This window comes from Callorhinchus milii, unplaced genomic scaffold (assembly GCF_018977255.1).
Source record: "Callorhinchus milii isolate IMCB2004 unplaced genomic scaffold, IMCB_Cmil_1.0 Scaffold9, whole genome shotgun sequence".
NCBI lineage: Eukaryota > Metazoa > Chordata > Chondrichthyes > Chimaeriformes > Callorhinchidae > Callorhinchus > Callorhinchus milii.
Window position 1 is genome coordinate 8878951 of NW_024704750.1, and position 16260 is coordinate 8895210.

The 16260-nt window shown below is 41.8% G+C and overlaps 1 protein-coding gene across 4 annotated transcripts in view; it reads left to right on the plus strand.

Annotated features, from left to right (window-relative positions):
* LOC103175217 (alpha-(1,6)-fucosyltransferase) overlaps positions 1-16260 on the plus strand; it is a 220056-nt gene that overhangs the window by 94853 nt on the left and 108943 nt on the right. For all 4 annotated transcript variants that reach the window (XM_007888092.2, XM_007888095.2, XM_007888090.2 and 1 more), the window contains one exon: positions 8377-8445. The gene's annotated coding sequence lies outside the window, so the exon portion shown is untranslated. The remainder of the gene's footprint in view (positions 1-8376; positions 8446-16260) is intronic.

Genomic DNA, 16260 nt, shown 5'->3' on the forward strand with positions numbered 1-16260 from the left:
ACCTTGCTGCCATGGTCCTTTATGGTTAATCCTCAAGTGTTTTGGGGGTTAGCTGGGTGTCTGACACATGGGAAAACCCATCGCTGTACTTACAAGTATCCAAACCAAACTGAGAATTGCATGGGTCCCACATACACATGGAAATTCCAGAGATAGACTGTTGGAATGGAATGCACACTCTCCCTGGAGGCACACATCCTGCTTACCCAATTCCGGAAAGTATTAGGTACAGGTCGGCAAGAGCCAAGGCATGGGGATGCCAGAGTGTGTGTTGGGGGTACTGCTGGAGTTTAACCAGCTAAAACTGCATAGATTGCTATTGGTATCGCTGTCTCGCAAGCTTTCTCGCTGCTTGTCCAGCTAGGATCACGTTACCCATTAGGGCTTTGGCTGAGTGGGATGACTCCCTGCCTCCAATCTCTCCACAGTGTTGGATGAATATTGCTTTAATTATTTGCCAACTACTTCAAAATTGCGATTCAATTTGTGTTTAATTGCAGGACAAAATGATAATGCAATAAAACTGATATATGGTTGCTCCATGTTTTCTCCCTCCTCTCACTATAAAGTCTATACTTTATAGTGATTTCCATTTGCTAGCATGCAGTTAAATGTTCAGTGTATAGCAGTTGAAATGTGGCTGAATTATAACTTGGTTGAATGGGTAAGCTTTGTTTAAGCCTCTCTCCAGTGTTAAATCAACATTTTTTTATTACAAGTGTCCTTCAGTTAAAATTGCTCTATTTCCAGCACATGTGGTGTAGTGTTCAGGATACATTCAACAATTGTTCTTCAGTTACGATATAATAGTTCAGCAGTTTACAGTGTTTAACGTATTGTGCGAAGTGGTTTGAGATGTTTTGACAAATGCATGTATTACAGTATTATAATGTACAAGTATTATTACAGTGCACGTGTTGCAGTCTCGCTGAGCAAGCTCCACAGTGTAGCTTGTCGAGAGTGGTTGTTTTCTAGTGTGTGATAGAGCATTTGGTATGTACTGTTGTATACCTGTTTGATGGCTAAGGCTGGGCCATCACAGCTCTCTGCATTTTCATATTCCAGTGTCATGAATATCTTTTTGTGTATAGTTCTGGGCTATTTGTCAAGTGATAAGGTTCCAGCCAGTCACTGCAGTAGGCCAACAATGGGGAACAGACACTGAAGATTTTCTCTTAAGTCCCAATGAATGTATTCTTCTTATTCAGACTGGGCTCTTTTCCAAACTTGCCTTGATTCACATTAAACAGTGAGGGTGTCCTCTTGCTGCTTAGCTACAGTAGTAGGAATCCAAAGAGTTTACTAAATCACCATTGTATAGCCCTTGGGTGAAGTTTATTTAAGACTTATTTTATAATATACTGCTTACGTTTATATATTCCAGCACGAATGCAGTTTTGGAACTGTCTGCTGTTTCTCCTTTCCTTTTATGCCTCTTGGCTTTTTTTCTTCTGTTGTTTCTTATTTCTCAGCTGCTATTTTTCATTCTGTCACCTCTTCGTATTTGTTCTGGCAGCTTATTTCCATCCCAATGTTTTGCTCGCCATGTTTTCCTCCCTATGAACCATATTCCCCACACTCAATCACGTGAGGCAAGATATTTATGTGACATGGCTCAACCCCCCCACACCACCCTCTGCTGAATGCAGATACAGTATGGTGTGAAGCCACTGTTAATATTAAATGTCAATTAGTTCCCAGCCAAAACTTCTCTATATTTAAGTGGATTCTGCTCCAGCCTCAGCCTCCAGCACCAGCCCTGAGAAATCAACTTTGTGTCTTTTTTGTCGCAGTGAACTCGGTGTCGTAATGAGTTTTAACTTGGACAAGAAATTCTTAACCTTTTGTCAAAAGGTTCTCATTTTGCAGCTTTAAGTCCAGGAGCATCATAGGTCTCTGAGTTTTATTGCCAATAAGAGTTTCTCTGCTTGAGATGTCTCAAATGCCCTCCACTGACTGGAGCTAATGATTATATATATAACAATATATAAAACCTCACTTTCTGATACCATTTGAAATTATATTCTGCATTTCTTCTCCCTGCCAAATGTCAGCCTGGCTCAATTGTTAGCACTCTCGTTTCTGAGTCCAAAGGTTGTGGGTTCAAACCCCACGTTGGGGATTCATATTGTCCAGGCTGACACTCCAGATGAGTGCTGAGGGAGTGTAGGGTTGTTGGCGATGCTATTCTTTTAGATCAGTGGTGGACAACCTTTTGGGTCGGCCAATTAATTAAATATTCTTGATTGAATATTTCTTGATTGATGGCCGCACTATAAACATCGCACCTCAGTAGTTATTGGAAACTAAACATTAGGAGCGCAGCTGGCAGTACCATTGTGCCCCACTGTTAAAAATTACAGTCACTGTTTATCCTGAGAAGCGCTTTGAGACATCCTCCTGACGTGAAAGGCGTTATATCAAATGCAAGGATTATTTATTTATTCCTCTGTACATTAATAGCTGACTGGAATCACTAAAATGGAATCACATCACAGTGACACCACTGGTTCCTCATTCCATTTCAGCCTGTCCAAGCAGCAGGTTTTTGCAACACCTGATGCACACAGTGATAATCATTAGCTAAGTAATTATTATTTTAAATGTTGGAAGATTTAAAAGGCTATCTCTCTTATCACTTGAATTGTGTGTCAAGCAGGTGCCACTGTATTTAAAAAGCTAAGGCTTGAACTAATGAAGGAGAGCAGCTGGCAGTACCATTATGCCCCACTGTTAGTGTCGCATCCCTGTGAAGGTAAGTCTGACTGCATTATCAGATCACTGCTGCAGCTAGAAAACATAAAGGGGAACCACCTGGAAATGGCAATCGTATTTCGGACTGTCGAGCACAACACAAATCATAATAAAGCTGCAAACTTTTGTGGTGAAAAGTCAATGAGTGAAGATATGAATTCGGTTCATCAGAGGTTACTAGTGGGGTACTTCGTTTGAATTGTTGTGGTGTAGCACAGCTTACTGAAAGGCTGTGCAGTAGATTTAAAACTAAGATATCAGAGGTTGACTAAAACAACCATGTTACCTTCACACCGAGGGATCCATGCACCACCAACTGAGTAATTTCCCATGGCAGGAATCCATTGGGGAAGTGACACTTCAGATTGTTTAAAAGCTCCCCGCAAAAGGACTATTTAAGTGTTGTGGAGGTTGAAGAGAGAACAAGCAGGATTATTGCAAGACATAAATGCTGGGCTCACAGCCCCTCAGTGATTGATTAACCAGAGAAGACCATTTTCCAAATGCACTTCAAACTTACTTAATGGGCTCAGAGCTGAACCTATTAACATTGGAAAACATAAGATGGGGAACAACATTCAGGTCTTAAACAATGTGAGATCTAGACAATGTTGATGTAAGCAGGCTATTTGGCTACTTGTATCATGAGAACAAAACTAAAGAGCAGAGTTTGAACTTAACAGGCTTAGAGGGTATTTCCTGTATAGTCCTGGATATGTGGCACACAAGTAAGCTTCAGAGCAGTATTAAAGGATTAGGTTTTGACTTTAGACTGGGATAAACTAGTATTTAATGGGTACAATGATTTCTGTGCTGCTGGCAAACAGAGAGGAATGCTGCCTGGAGGAAAGGAATCCCAGGTTCTGCAATAGGAATAGATGAATATTTGAGTCTCGGAAGAAAGGTTTTTGAGGTTTGATCTTGTCCACACCCCACATTTACAGAGAGGCGTTTTCCAATCAGTACAACTGGATAATGAGTAAGAGCTGTAACCCTGGCTGAATTTTCCTTTTCTAGTGCAATAAGCCTTCAGAGGAGTCTGTTTAACTTTTGAAACGTTCTATAAACTAATGGCAATACTTGACAGTCATTATTCATTTTAAATAATGGTAACACGTGAAAATGCAATAATTCTGCACTCTGGAGACCAGATGTGCCCAACATTGAACACAGAGAAAAAAATCACTGTTGAGGTAAACTGGAACCAAATTTATTTTCCAGTTATTATTGACTGTTTGTCCTCTTTAGAAATATTGCTTATTGATACCGAGTCTAATAATCTATGCCTTCAGGTGAAATATTATTTAATTGATCACTGTAGGTTTGGGCCGCTCAGCAGGATATCGACTAAAAGGTATCTTGTTGTATGATCAGTGGGCACAACCAGCAAACTCAATATCCTCTTGATCGGAAACCTTTCTCAGTGTGGAGCAAAGCTTCCACTTGCAATTTCCTCCACTAAGTATTAAGATGATTCAAGAGGCAGCCTTTTGTAAATGGAACTTTGTCCAGTATCAAGCACTGTTAAACCTGTGACTATTTATATCAGCAAAGGTAAATTTTGTAACAAAGGTCTGATTTATTGAATGCATCGTCACGTGAAGTTTGTGAGCTGTTCAGAGATTTGTTTTGCCTCATAATTACGAGAATTCTGAAGTACAGTTGGAAATGTCTTTGGTTGATTTCTGAGGAGTTGTCTGTGGGGTTCGCCTGGCACACGATCGAATCCACGGATTTGATTAAATGCTTAAAACCTTTTGAAATTACAAAATTCTCACAGGATTAATGGTGGTCCCATTCTAATGTCAGATTGTCATTTGCTGAATTATTATTGTATTAATTCGACCACTTTTGTTTTAGAGAAACTAATCAGTTGATTCCATGGTCTTTGAATACATAAAAACGTTGTTTGTTCACATGGTGAGCCTGACATCCTGGAAATGAGCCAATGTGGGAAGCTGTGACTAACCTATCCTGGTCCTGTTACTCTTGTTGCTCCACAAATCCACAAAGTTTATTTCTGCAGCTACCCATATTCCTGACATTGAGATGTACGGAACTGTTTGGATTGAGAATTAAGGGTGTTACATTACAAATTTTTGCAGTGAATTTTTTTTAAACAAATGACTATAGAATGCTATTGAGGATTACTAATTTGACTGGATTTTTGCAGGACTGTCTTTTAAGAGTTATTGATTTTTGTTCACAGTTATGAATTAATGTGTCAAATATTTATCCTTTAAATAAAAATATCTTTACATCTGCTGGACCTCTCATTTGGTGTAATGCTGACTCATAACAGTCAGCTCGTAATCATTCAGTCTCTTGGGCGGAACATAGAAAGGGTGCCCCTTGTTATCTCAACAGCCTGACGAGTCTGAATAAAAGTGACCACGAGACCAATTCAAGCCACATGAGCACCAAATATTGTCAATTAAATGCACCAAACTATTTGCCTGTGCAATATGTGTCTTGCTGACATGGTTGCATCCAACCTGTCGAAAGATGACTTTCAGCAACATTTCTGTATCAGTAATAGCAATGAGAACAACAAAGTGATCTGTTAATAGTGGAGCTTTCTGTCTGCTTTGAAAAAAATACTTCCTCTTTCACTTAGTGTGTTCTGTCTGACGGTCATATATCAGACACATGCCATGTTGGGTTTGAAGAAAGTTGTGAATTTGATACGGAAGATTTTCATTTTTATTTTACTTATTGAAAGGGAGAAGACAACTGTATTAACTCTGAATTACAATATTACTTTGTATTTCAAATAACCAAAAGGCAGGAAGTCACTGGGCTTTGGCTGGACTGTTGTCAGGGCAAGTTTAACAACGACAAAAAAATTACATTGGTAATTGGCTTTAGGAGGATGTCCCAAGTCAGAGTTTCAGACCCGAGCTGAGTGTCGGGATTGGGAAGGGTGGAGGGCAGGGGGGAAAGCAGGGTGATCGAAAGTGCGGTCGAAGAGGAGAGTCTTGAGATGGGTCTTGAAGGAGGGAAGCGAGGGGGCAAGGGGGAAGAACTGCGGGATGGAGTTCCAGAGGGTGGGGGCAGAGTGGCAATGGTGTGGATGAGTTCTGGATGATCTGCAGTCTATGGAAGGAGGAGCTGGGGAGGCCGATGAGCAAAGAGTTTGCATAGTCAAGCCTTGATGTAATGAAAACGTGTGTGAGGGTTTTGGCGGCCTGTGGTGGGAGACAGTTGCAGAGCCAGGCGACATTGCGGAGGAGCGGGTCATGGCACAGATGTGGGTTAGAAAGGATATGTTGAGGGTCAAACAAGATGCCAAGGTTCCGGACTGGCTTAGTAAGGTGGAGTGTGCATCCACGGATGGTGATGCTGTCAGCACTAATTAAAAGATAGCTCCATCATGTGATTGAGTCCTCCTCAATTTTGTTTCCATGAAAACAAGTTTAGCTCTGCTGCTTCTCACAACTGAGTCCTAACTCCCAGAATCATCCTAGTTGTTCTTATTCCAGCCCTTTACAGTGCCTCAAATTCCTTTTGAAAGTACAAAGCACAATATTTAAAATGTGGCTTCCTCTGCTAGGTTAGAATAACACTGCCAGTTGACTCCCAAAAACCCTTGAGATGCAACGAAATATTTTATCTTTGTTGAATTTTGAGAATGCAAGTACGTTATATCTGCTTGTTAGACCTCATTCACTAATTTAATCACTTCCTCACAGAATTTCAGTAGATGCATGTGGCATAAGCTATTGTTTCTAAATCCTTTTGACTCCATCTGTGCTCTTCAGATGAAAACAGATATAGCTCTAAATTTTACCTGCAACAGATGTTAGGCTCACTGTTCTATCAATACTAAACTCAAGTCTCACTTGTTATATGAATGCTGAGATCATATTTGCCATCTTCCAGTCCTTGGGGACAGGGTCAGTGTTTATGAAACACCTAAAAATGTTAACCAGAGTCTTGTCTATTTCCTCTCAGGTTTGGTACAGTTGCCCAGGAGACATTAAATTCTTTGCATTTCATAATAACATACTTTATACTGAACATCTATATCTGACAAAAATCCCAGAGTCAAAATATCTCAATTCCAAATGTAATAACTTGACTCGCACATTTGTGCAACTCTTTCTAACTTCCCCCTAAGATGGCACAACTGATGCTTAACACACTATCTCATGTTAGCACAGCTTAACATGTCTTTGGATTTCTCTTGCAGTCTTACTTTTTTTTAAGGTAACCTCAACTGCCTTTTGTAATGCTGCCAGTTGTCACTACCCTTTGTTTCTTTGTAGCTTGCAAATGATTTTTTTCTTATTTCTCTTAAAATGGTACTAAATAATTTCATTTTCCTCATTTTCCTGCTCCCCTTTCCACTTAATTCTTCCTGGAGCTCTATCCTAGCTCTGAAGTTTGTATTTGACTATTATTATTGGTTTGTTTTTAACATTATACAATATCCTATTTAACTGTACACTGATCACTGAAGAATGCCCATGATTGCCAACAAGCTTCCATCTTGTGCTGTTTGCAAAATACCTACGGTTGTGAGGTTCTGATTCTGTCAGCGCAGCTGCACTTACACTTTTTTTTCCTGAAAACTGGCAAATACGTTTGTACTTTATTCATATTTCCACATTGGCAGTGTGTCGATTTAAACTGCTGAATTCTGGCTTCTGGGATGCTTTTTTTTGAAGCGCTTTATTGCTTTGTTCATTAAATGGTGATTAATGGGAGCAGACTTAGTTCGAGGGCTCTGTAGATGTGCAGGAATATTGATTGTGTAAAAACCAATGGAAAAATGAGCCAGTGCCTCAAAACCGGTTAATGGGAGTTGAAAGCATCGGCTTGCTGCAAATCTGAATTTAAGTTTATGAATCATCTTGTCACGACCAGCAAGTGATTTTGTAACCGTACCAATGTGAAGCAACCTTTTGGCGGTGGTGGGTTTCAGCGTAGATCAGATACCCACGAAAAAGGCACAGGCTTAGCGGAAAAACATTGTGTATCATTTCCATCGGGGTTATATAAATTGCAAGTGATGCTGTGATATAACATTAAGCTCTATACCTTGTAAAAAAAATATTTTTTTATTAATGCCGTTTTTAAGACCGTGCCTTTTAAAGAGCAAGTGTAAACCTGGTTGCCCTGAATTACTCCACACTGAGCCTGTTGATTGCTCAGGCAATGATGTGCTGATGCATTTCTCAGTTACTTCAGATAATGATGATAACCTCTGAAATTGCTGTGACTGTTGAAACTCCATCCAAAAGTCCTTCTGATTTGCCCCCTCCTTCCCCACTTTCAAAGCCTGTCTCAAGCCTTGCCTTTTTGACAATTCTTTCCCCTCATCACCCTCTTCAGCTTTCACTCTTCTCCCCCTCCCCCCCCCACCACCAAGTTGGGGTACCCCAGCCAGCAGTGTTAAGCACTTTGAGACGTTCTCTTTACATGAAAGACGCTATATAAACTGTACTGGATGAACTGTGGATGTAAAAAATCTATTTTGTGGCCAGTTCGAGGGAGGAGGATGGTGGGGGAGCACATGTGACAATGGGTTTGGCTTAGTTTAACTGGAGGTCTGCTGTTTGCTGAGCAGTTCAATCTTCTGCCACCATTAATGCACTCTGCCTTTTTTTATTCCTGCAGAGATAGAGCGACGTGTCTCAAGGGAGGCGTCTGAGTTCTCTGCAACTGAACGTATCCCAGGAATAAAAGGTAAAGCTCATTCTCGGAGGGAAGCTCTCAGTAAAACTTGGGCGGGTTCTGTATTTTTTTTCAACTGAATTAACAATGTTCTTCAGTCTCCCTGGAACTGGTGTTAATGACTGAAGGTGCAGTTTCCATTTATGGACTTTTTAGTAGGCTTATTTTGGAAAAAAAAAGCAATGGAACTCTGACGGCTATAAAAACCTGAATGCATTGTAGCTGCAGTGTTTGCTGTGAAATGTTATCTCAAATACAAGTTGGAGTTAAAGTACATGATCGTAAATGATGCCGTATATACTTTCTACTGCAGTTCCTTGTTTCTCTTCATGAGCCCAGATCCCTGCTGTGCTACCTGGGGGAGTGGGGTGAGTGGAACCCATCAATAGAAAAAGTAAGGAGAACTTGTCACCTCACCTCCTTGCTTTCATACACTTAAAGGTTATTTCACAGTACAGAGTGATGTATGATGTGGGGAAGGGAGGGTCGAAAACATAAAGGCAATGTTTGTGCTTATCTCCACCTAGCGACGAATTGTATGAAGTATAACGACTGATGTGATCCTGGTGTCTTCTTGGACTGGAACCCTGTACGTTAGTACTATGAAGCCATATCTCGCAACCTAAATGCAACGGATGTGAACAATGTCGCATTCAAGAACTGTGTTCTCTCTTGACGCTGACCTCTTCCGTGGCAACATGAACATTTTCATTGCAGGCAGCGTGGGGACGTGAACTGCAACTTCCAACATCTGTTTAGTTTTTCTTTATCAGCTGCGTGTGCGTGATTAAAAGTTGTTTAACTTTCCTTCTCATAAATGATAACAATGTCAAACAACTTCCATTTATATATGAGCCTGCACCTTGAATAAAACCTCGGAATGCTTTGCAGTGCCGGGGTTGAACACTGAGTGAGGGAGGAGGGGGAGATGAGCATTGGTGCAGTTGAAGAGGAAGGTTTTAAGGTGGAATTTAAAGATGGAGAGAAAAGGGGTGAGGCGGAGGGATAGAGGCAGGGTGTATCCTGGTTTAGGGGTGTTGTGACTGAAGGTTCAAAAAAACACGATAAGGGGGACAAAAAACAGTACAAAGGGACCAGGTGGTTGTGTTTTTTTTAATTAATGAGATTGACATTCGGGCCTGATAGAAAAAGGGATATTGCAGCTTAAATTGTTATTAATTTTCAGAACACTCCATGTTTCTGCAAGATTAAGGGGTGAGTTTGGATTTGAGCCATCTCTTCTTTAAAACTCTTAAATTGTGGCATTTGGTAACATTTTACAAGAGGCTTTAGCAGGGACAAAATGCAGCGAATTGATTCTGAAGATGCTTAATAGGCTTTTGCTGTCTCGGTTGGAGTGGTTGATGCAATAACAATAATAGGTTAGAACAGCTTAAGCCGTTAGACACACACGCACAGAGTGTATATAGAGTGCAGCCCTCAGAGCTGAACCTGAATGGGTCAAATGAGTCAAAGGTGCCAGCAGAAAATTGGAGTCAGCTGGGATATCTCTAACAACGGATGCTTGACACTTTGAAAAGTGGGCTCTTTGTGCACTCTGAAAGCTTTTCTGGAAGTCTTTGCGAGGGCCCTCTCCAAAGATCCTGAATTAGTAAGTAACTATAGAATGTGTAACAGTGCACACTGCCAATTTTGGTGGGGGGGGCGGGAGCTAAAGAGAGGGCATGGTATAATAGTACTTTTCAGGGCTGGACACATACGAGAATCAGAGGGTGCTGTTACAAATAGGAAGGGTAAAATTAAGATCTCAGACAGTAAAATATTCAGACAGTCAACAAAATTTACATTACATGCCTCCTGTGCATGATCAGAATGCAACCACAAAGCAGTTTTCATGTGTATCATTTGTTCTCTATAGCTTACTGGAACCACACCAACTCAATGAAGTTTGCTGGTACTTTCCAATGCCTCTCTGTGGGGATTTTGCCAGACTTAATCTGAGTTGCATGTTTGAGTATAAACATGTAGTTTATACGTTAAACCTGGATAGTAACATTGCATTCACATCTGGAGAAGGTACAGCTGTAGTGTGTGTGCGCGTGTGTGTTTGCATGTGTGTTTGATTTTGTGAGTGTGTGGTGCACATTCTAAAGTTGTACTGCCATTGATGCTTGGTGAGTTTCCGACTTTTTCCTCTTTTCCATTGGTACCACCAGCAATCCTTAGCCAATGGCGGAACAGGCTCAATGGGCTGAATCGCCTACTCCTGTTCCTATGCTTCTATGGTTGTGTATCCACACACTTGATACAGAAGCAGCTTAGAGTAAGCGATCCTCCAGATTTTTTTCTCTCCTTGGAGGAAAGCAGTTAACATCTGCTCAGGGTTTCATTTCTTGACTGTAAAAGCCAAGATCAGAAGCTTGGCAAACGGGAACAAGGCCCGGTATTTTATCACTGTAATTTGGTACAGTCACTTCATCCAACTGGACAGTCCAGACACAACTTCACTCGCTCTGATGATCTTTGTCGGATTAAATTTGTGCTGGTGAAACAGCGCAATTGTAAATCAATGATCCCGTGAGGGGGATTGAGATTCAGTGTACAAGCAGGTTATTTTACTTGGATTTTTAAGCTCAATACTGGAAGCTGGTAATGTGCATTCCATTTCAGATGTGGGGAAAATTCCCTGCAGCGGTGACCAATATAGGACGAATAAGGCAAAGAAAAAAAGGTCTTCTGTTTAATTTACGATTTTCACAAAAGCTTCCCTAGTTTGAATTTACCCTGTGACGCGTAATGTTTTCGATAATCTGTGTAATGTGCAATAATCTGTGGGCTTGATGGACTAAGTACCTCTTTCTAATTCTTAATTAGACCTTAATTCTAGGAGCAGGAGTAGGCCATTTGGCCCGTCGAGCCTGCCCCGCCTTTCGATAAGGTCATGGCTGATCTTCAGACTTAACTCTAATTACCTGCCCTATCCCCATATCCCCTCAACCCTCTTTTTAAAAAATCTATCAGTCTCAGCCTTGAAGATGTTCAAGGACTGAGCATCTACAGCCTTCTGGGGTAGTGAATTCCATAAATTCACTACCCCAGAAGGCTGTAGATGCTCAGTCCTTGAACATCTTCAAGGAGAATTCCATAAATTCACTATCCTCTGAGTGAAAAAATGTTTCCTCAACTCTGTTCTAAAACTCTTCATTTTAAGACTGTGACCCCTGGTTATAGATTCTCCTACCAGGGGAAACAGACCCTCAGTGTCTACTTTATCCAGCCCTTTATGAATTTTATATGGTTCAATAAGATCTAATTCTTCTGTACTCTCGAGAATATAGCCCTAGTTTATTCAGCCTATCCTCACAGGTCAGTCCCCTCATCCCAGGAAATAATCTAGTGAATCTACGCTGCACCCCCTCTAGGGCAAGTATGTCCTTTTTTAAATAAGGAGACCAAAACTGCACACAGTACTCTAGGTGCGGTCTCACCGAGGCCCTATACAGTTGCAGCAAGACTTCCCTACTCTTGTACTCTAAACCTTTTGCAATGAACGTTAACATGCCGTTCGCCTTCTTAGTTGATTGCTGCACTTGCAAACTAACATTTTGAGACTGGTGTACAAGGACACCCAAATCCCTCTGAACATTAACACTATCTAATCTCTCCCCTTCTAGAAAATAATCTGTTTTTCTATTTTTTCTACCTAGGTGAATAACTTCACACTTTCCCACATTATATTCCATCTGCCACCTACTTGCCCACTCCCCGAGGCTATCTATATCCCATTGCAATCTTTTTACATCATCCTCAGAGCTTACTCTCCCACCTAGTTTAGTGTCATCCGCGAATTTAGATACGTTACATTCAATGTTCTCGTCTAGATCATTGATGTAAATTGTAAATAGCTGAGGCCCAAGCACTGATCCTTGTGGCACTCCACTAGTCACATCCTGCCAATTCGAGAATGACCCATTTATCCCTACTCTCTGTTTTCTACCCGTTAGCCACTCTTCAATCCATGCTAATATGTTCCCATTAATCCCGTGGGCCTTAACCTTGTGCAATAGCCTTTTGTGTGGCACTTTGTCAAATGCCTTTTTAAAATCTAAATATACTACATCTACTGGTTCCCCCCTATCTAACCTGCTAGATACATCTTCAAAAAACTCTAAAAGATTAGTTAAGCATGACTTCCCTTTTGTAAAGCCATGTTGACTCTGCCTAATCTTGTTATGGTCTTCCAGGAATCCCATAACGACATCTTTAATTAAGGACTCAAGAATTTTCCCTACCACTGATGTCAGACTAACTGGTCTATAGTTCCCCATCTTTTCTCTCCCACCCTTCTTAAATAGTGGTGTTACGTTTGCAATCTTCCAATCAATGGGAACCGTTCCAGAATCCAGAGAATTTTGGAAGATCAAAGACAAGCCATCCACTATCTCAGTAGCCACCTCTTTTAAAACCCTAGGATGTAGGCCATCAGGTCCAGGAGATTTATCAGTTTTAAGACCTGACAATTTACCTAAAACCATTTCTTTACTAATATTAATTCCCCCAAGTTGCTCGCTAACATTGTCTTCTTGGTTCCCCTCTATTCTTGGTAGGTTTTCAGTGTCTTCTAAGGTGAAAACAGTAGCAAAGTACTTGTTCAATGACTCTGCCATGTCTTTGTCCCCTACTATAATTCCCCCCGTCTCTGCCTGTAGGGGACCCACATTTATCTTTGACAGCCTCTTCCTCTTTATATTAATCAAAACTCTTGCAGTCTGTATTTACGTTCTTCGCTAGTTTGCCCTCATATTCCATTTTCTCCCTCTTAATCACTTTTTTGGTTCTCCTTTGTTGATCCCTAAAGTTCTCCCAATCCTCGGGTTTACTACTCATCTTAGCTGTTCTATATGCTTCTTCCTTTAACTTTATACTTTCCCTAACTACTCTAGTTAGCCACGGTTGGGCCACCTTTCCCGTGGCATTCTTATTCCTCAAAGGAATACGTGCTGCCCCTTGTTGTTACGTACCTCTACCCATACTGACTCCACTTCCTGCTTTTCTGATTTAAAATCTTTCCTCTCTACTGTTTTTATCCCATCCTTTATTAGCAGGGCCACCCCCCTCCTCATTTACCACATTGCCTATCTTTTCTATACACCATATACCCTGGAATATTTAGCTCCCACCCTTGATCTCCCTGTAACCATGTCTCGGTGATGGCTACCAGATCATACCCATTTGATTCTATTTGTGCATTTAACTCATCTATCTTGTTTTAAATGCTTCAGATATAACACCTTTAATTCTGACTTCAAGCTATTAGTCCTATTCACCAGTAAGTACCCTATCCTTGGGCTTCCTTTCCCTGCTTGACACACTTTGCTCATCTCCCTGGTTAATCTGCTCTCCCACTTTCATCGGTCCTAATTTTAACTGTGACGAATTATATGTGATTGAATTTACCCCCCACTCCTTAGTAGTTTAAAGCCCCGTCGACCTCCCTATTTATTCATGGTGCCAGGACATTTATTCCAGCCCAGTTTAGGTGTAGTCCATTCCTTTGGAATAGCTCCCGTCTCAGAACTCAGGTCATTCAGAACTCTGCAGCTCGTGTACTGTCCCGCACCAGGCTTCGGAACCACATCACTCCCACCCTCGCTCGCCTCCACTGGCTCCCCATCCCCCAGAGGATCGAATTTAAGATCCTCACCTACAAGGCCATTCACGGTCTTGCACCCTCCTACCTCTCTGACCTACTATCCCCCTACTTACCTACCATTACCCTCCATTCCTCCACATCCCCCGCCCTAACCGCCCTACCATCGGTGGCCGGGCTTTCAGCCCCTAGGCTCTGGAACTCCATCTCCCAGTGCCTTCGCCTTGCTTACTCCCTTTCCACCTTCAAGGCCGGTCTCAAGACCTTTCTTTTCTACCGTGCCTTCAGCTCCCCTCTCGACTCTCTACCACCTCCTCACTCCCTCCCTTCCCTCCCCCCACCCTGACCATTTCCCCCCTGCTCGGGTCCTGACCCAACTGTCCAGCACCTTGGGACGTCCTCCCGACTTGAAAGGCGCTCTATAAATGCAATCTTGTTGTTGTCTCCCCCAATACTGGTGCCAGTGGCCTATAAAGTGAAACCCCTGCCCTCCGCACCATTCTTTTAGCCAGGTATTCAGTTCTTTAATTTTTTTTTTGCCTCTACCAATTTGCCCCTGGCTCAAGTAATAATCCCGATATTAATACCCTCGAAGTTCTACTCTTTAGCTTAACTCCCAATTCCCGGAACTTGCTTCTCAACTCATCCCTACCTGTCCTACCTACATCATTGGTTCCTATGCGAATCATAACTATTGGATCCACTCCCTCCTGCTTCAAATTTTTCTCCAGCCCAGAAGTGATGTTCTTCACCCTGGCCCCAGGAAGGCAACAGAGTCTTTTGTCTCCCTGCTACGGCTGCAGAAAAGTCCATCAGTCTTCCTGACTGTCTCATCCCCAATTACCACTATATTCCTTTTGACTATTCCCAGTGTGGCCTGTGGCCTCCTGTATAGAGGTGTTGGGGTAAGTTTGCCCATCTTTCTCACAGACGTCCTTGTCCGCACAGGTTGCAAGTATTTCATACCTTTTGGACAAGCTTAAAGCCTGGGGTTCATCTGCCCCTTTTTTTCGGGTCCCCTTACTTGCCTGTCTGACCGTCACCCAGTCCTGTCCGTGGCTGGCAATGGAATGTTCCCTGGAACTCGTGGGAGTATCTGGCTCCAGGATAAAACTTTCCAGGAAGCTCTCCCCATCTCTAATGCTGCACAGTGTCTCCACCTGAGACTCCAGCTCAGCTATTCTAACCTGGAGCTTCCTCAGTTGCAGACATTTGCTGCAGATGAAGTCGCCTAGGCTCAGGTTGCCCTCCATCAATTCCCACATACCACATTCCTCATACATCACCTGCCAGGTCATTCTCTCACTCTATTTATCTCTATATTATCGTTAGAAGATATACTTCCCCCTCTGCACCTAATTCCCACTCTCACCCAATTCCTTCTCACTCTGGCCTCGCCTCCCTCCAGACGTAGCTCACTCTGGGCTCTCTGCTCCAAATACCTATCCTACCATCTTCCCATCAAGCTGTTTTTTTTTAAAAAAAAAAGAATTCAGCAGCCTGCCTCAGCCTGGCTACCTGATCCAGTCATTATACAGAATGATCAGAAGTTTCTCAAAGATGGTTTAAAAATGCAATCTAACTTCTTGTTAAAATTCAGCTCTGAGCAAAATACCAGTTTCAAATTGCAACAGGAAGAATAAACATGACCCTAGGTATGACTTGCACAGCTAAAAATGAAAGAGAAGGCAATTGGTATTAGAAGAGTTAGCACCAATAGATTAAGAAGTTATGGTGGATGGGCTGAATGGCTTTTGTGCTACGATTCTACTATCTTTCTCTGCTATCTCTGTTCAGTGCGCCTTTGGGATACAAACCCACTGCCAGTTTTTCTGATGTTTGTTCCAGAAGAATCATTACAAGGTCCAAGTGGAGCCTGTATAAACCATCAGGACAACAATCTAGATAAATATCTGATATAACTTAAAATTAATACCTGAGGCAGAATGTTAGCTACTTTATCACCACATTTTGTGGATCATTTTGACAACTTGGAAGAAAGATCAAATCTCTTCATGCCTGGCACCTCCCTATATCTCAGATGTTTGATCGTGATATTTTGAATGGTTCATACTTCATTGGTACATGGTGGGAAGAAACTCGTGAAACAAGTTCATCAAAGAACTATGTAGCATTTAGGTTTTATCACAATGCATTGTTTTATTGTATTTTCTTCCATCTCTGCTCTTTCTCCTTGTGGGCATGTTGGAAAATAC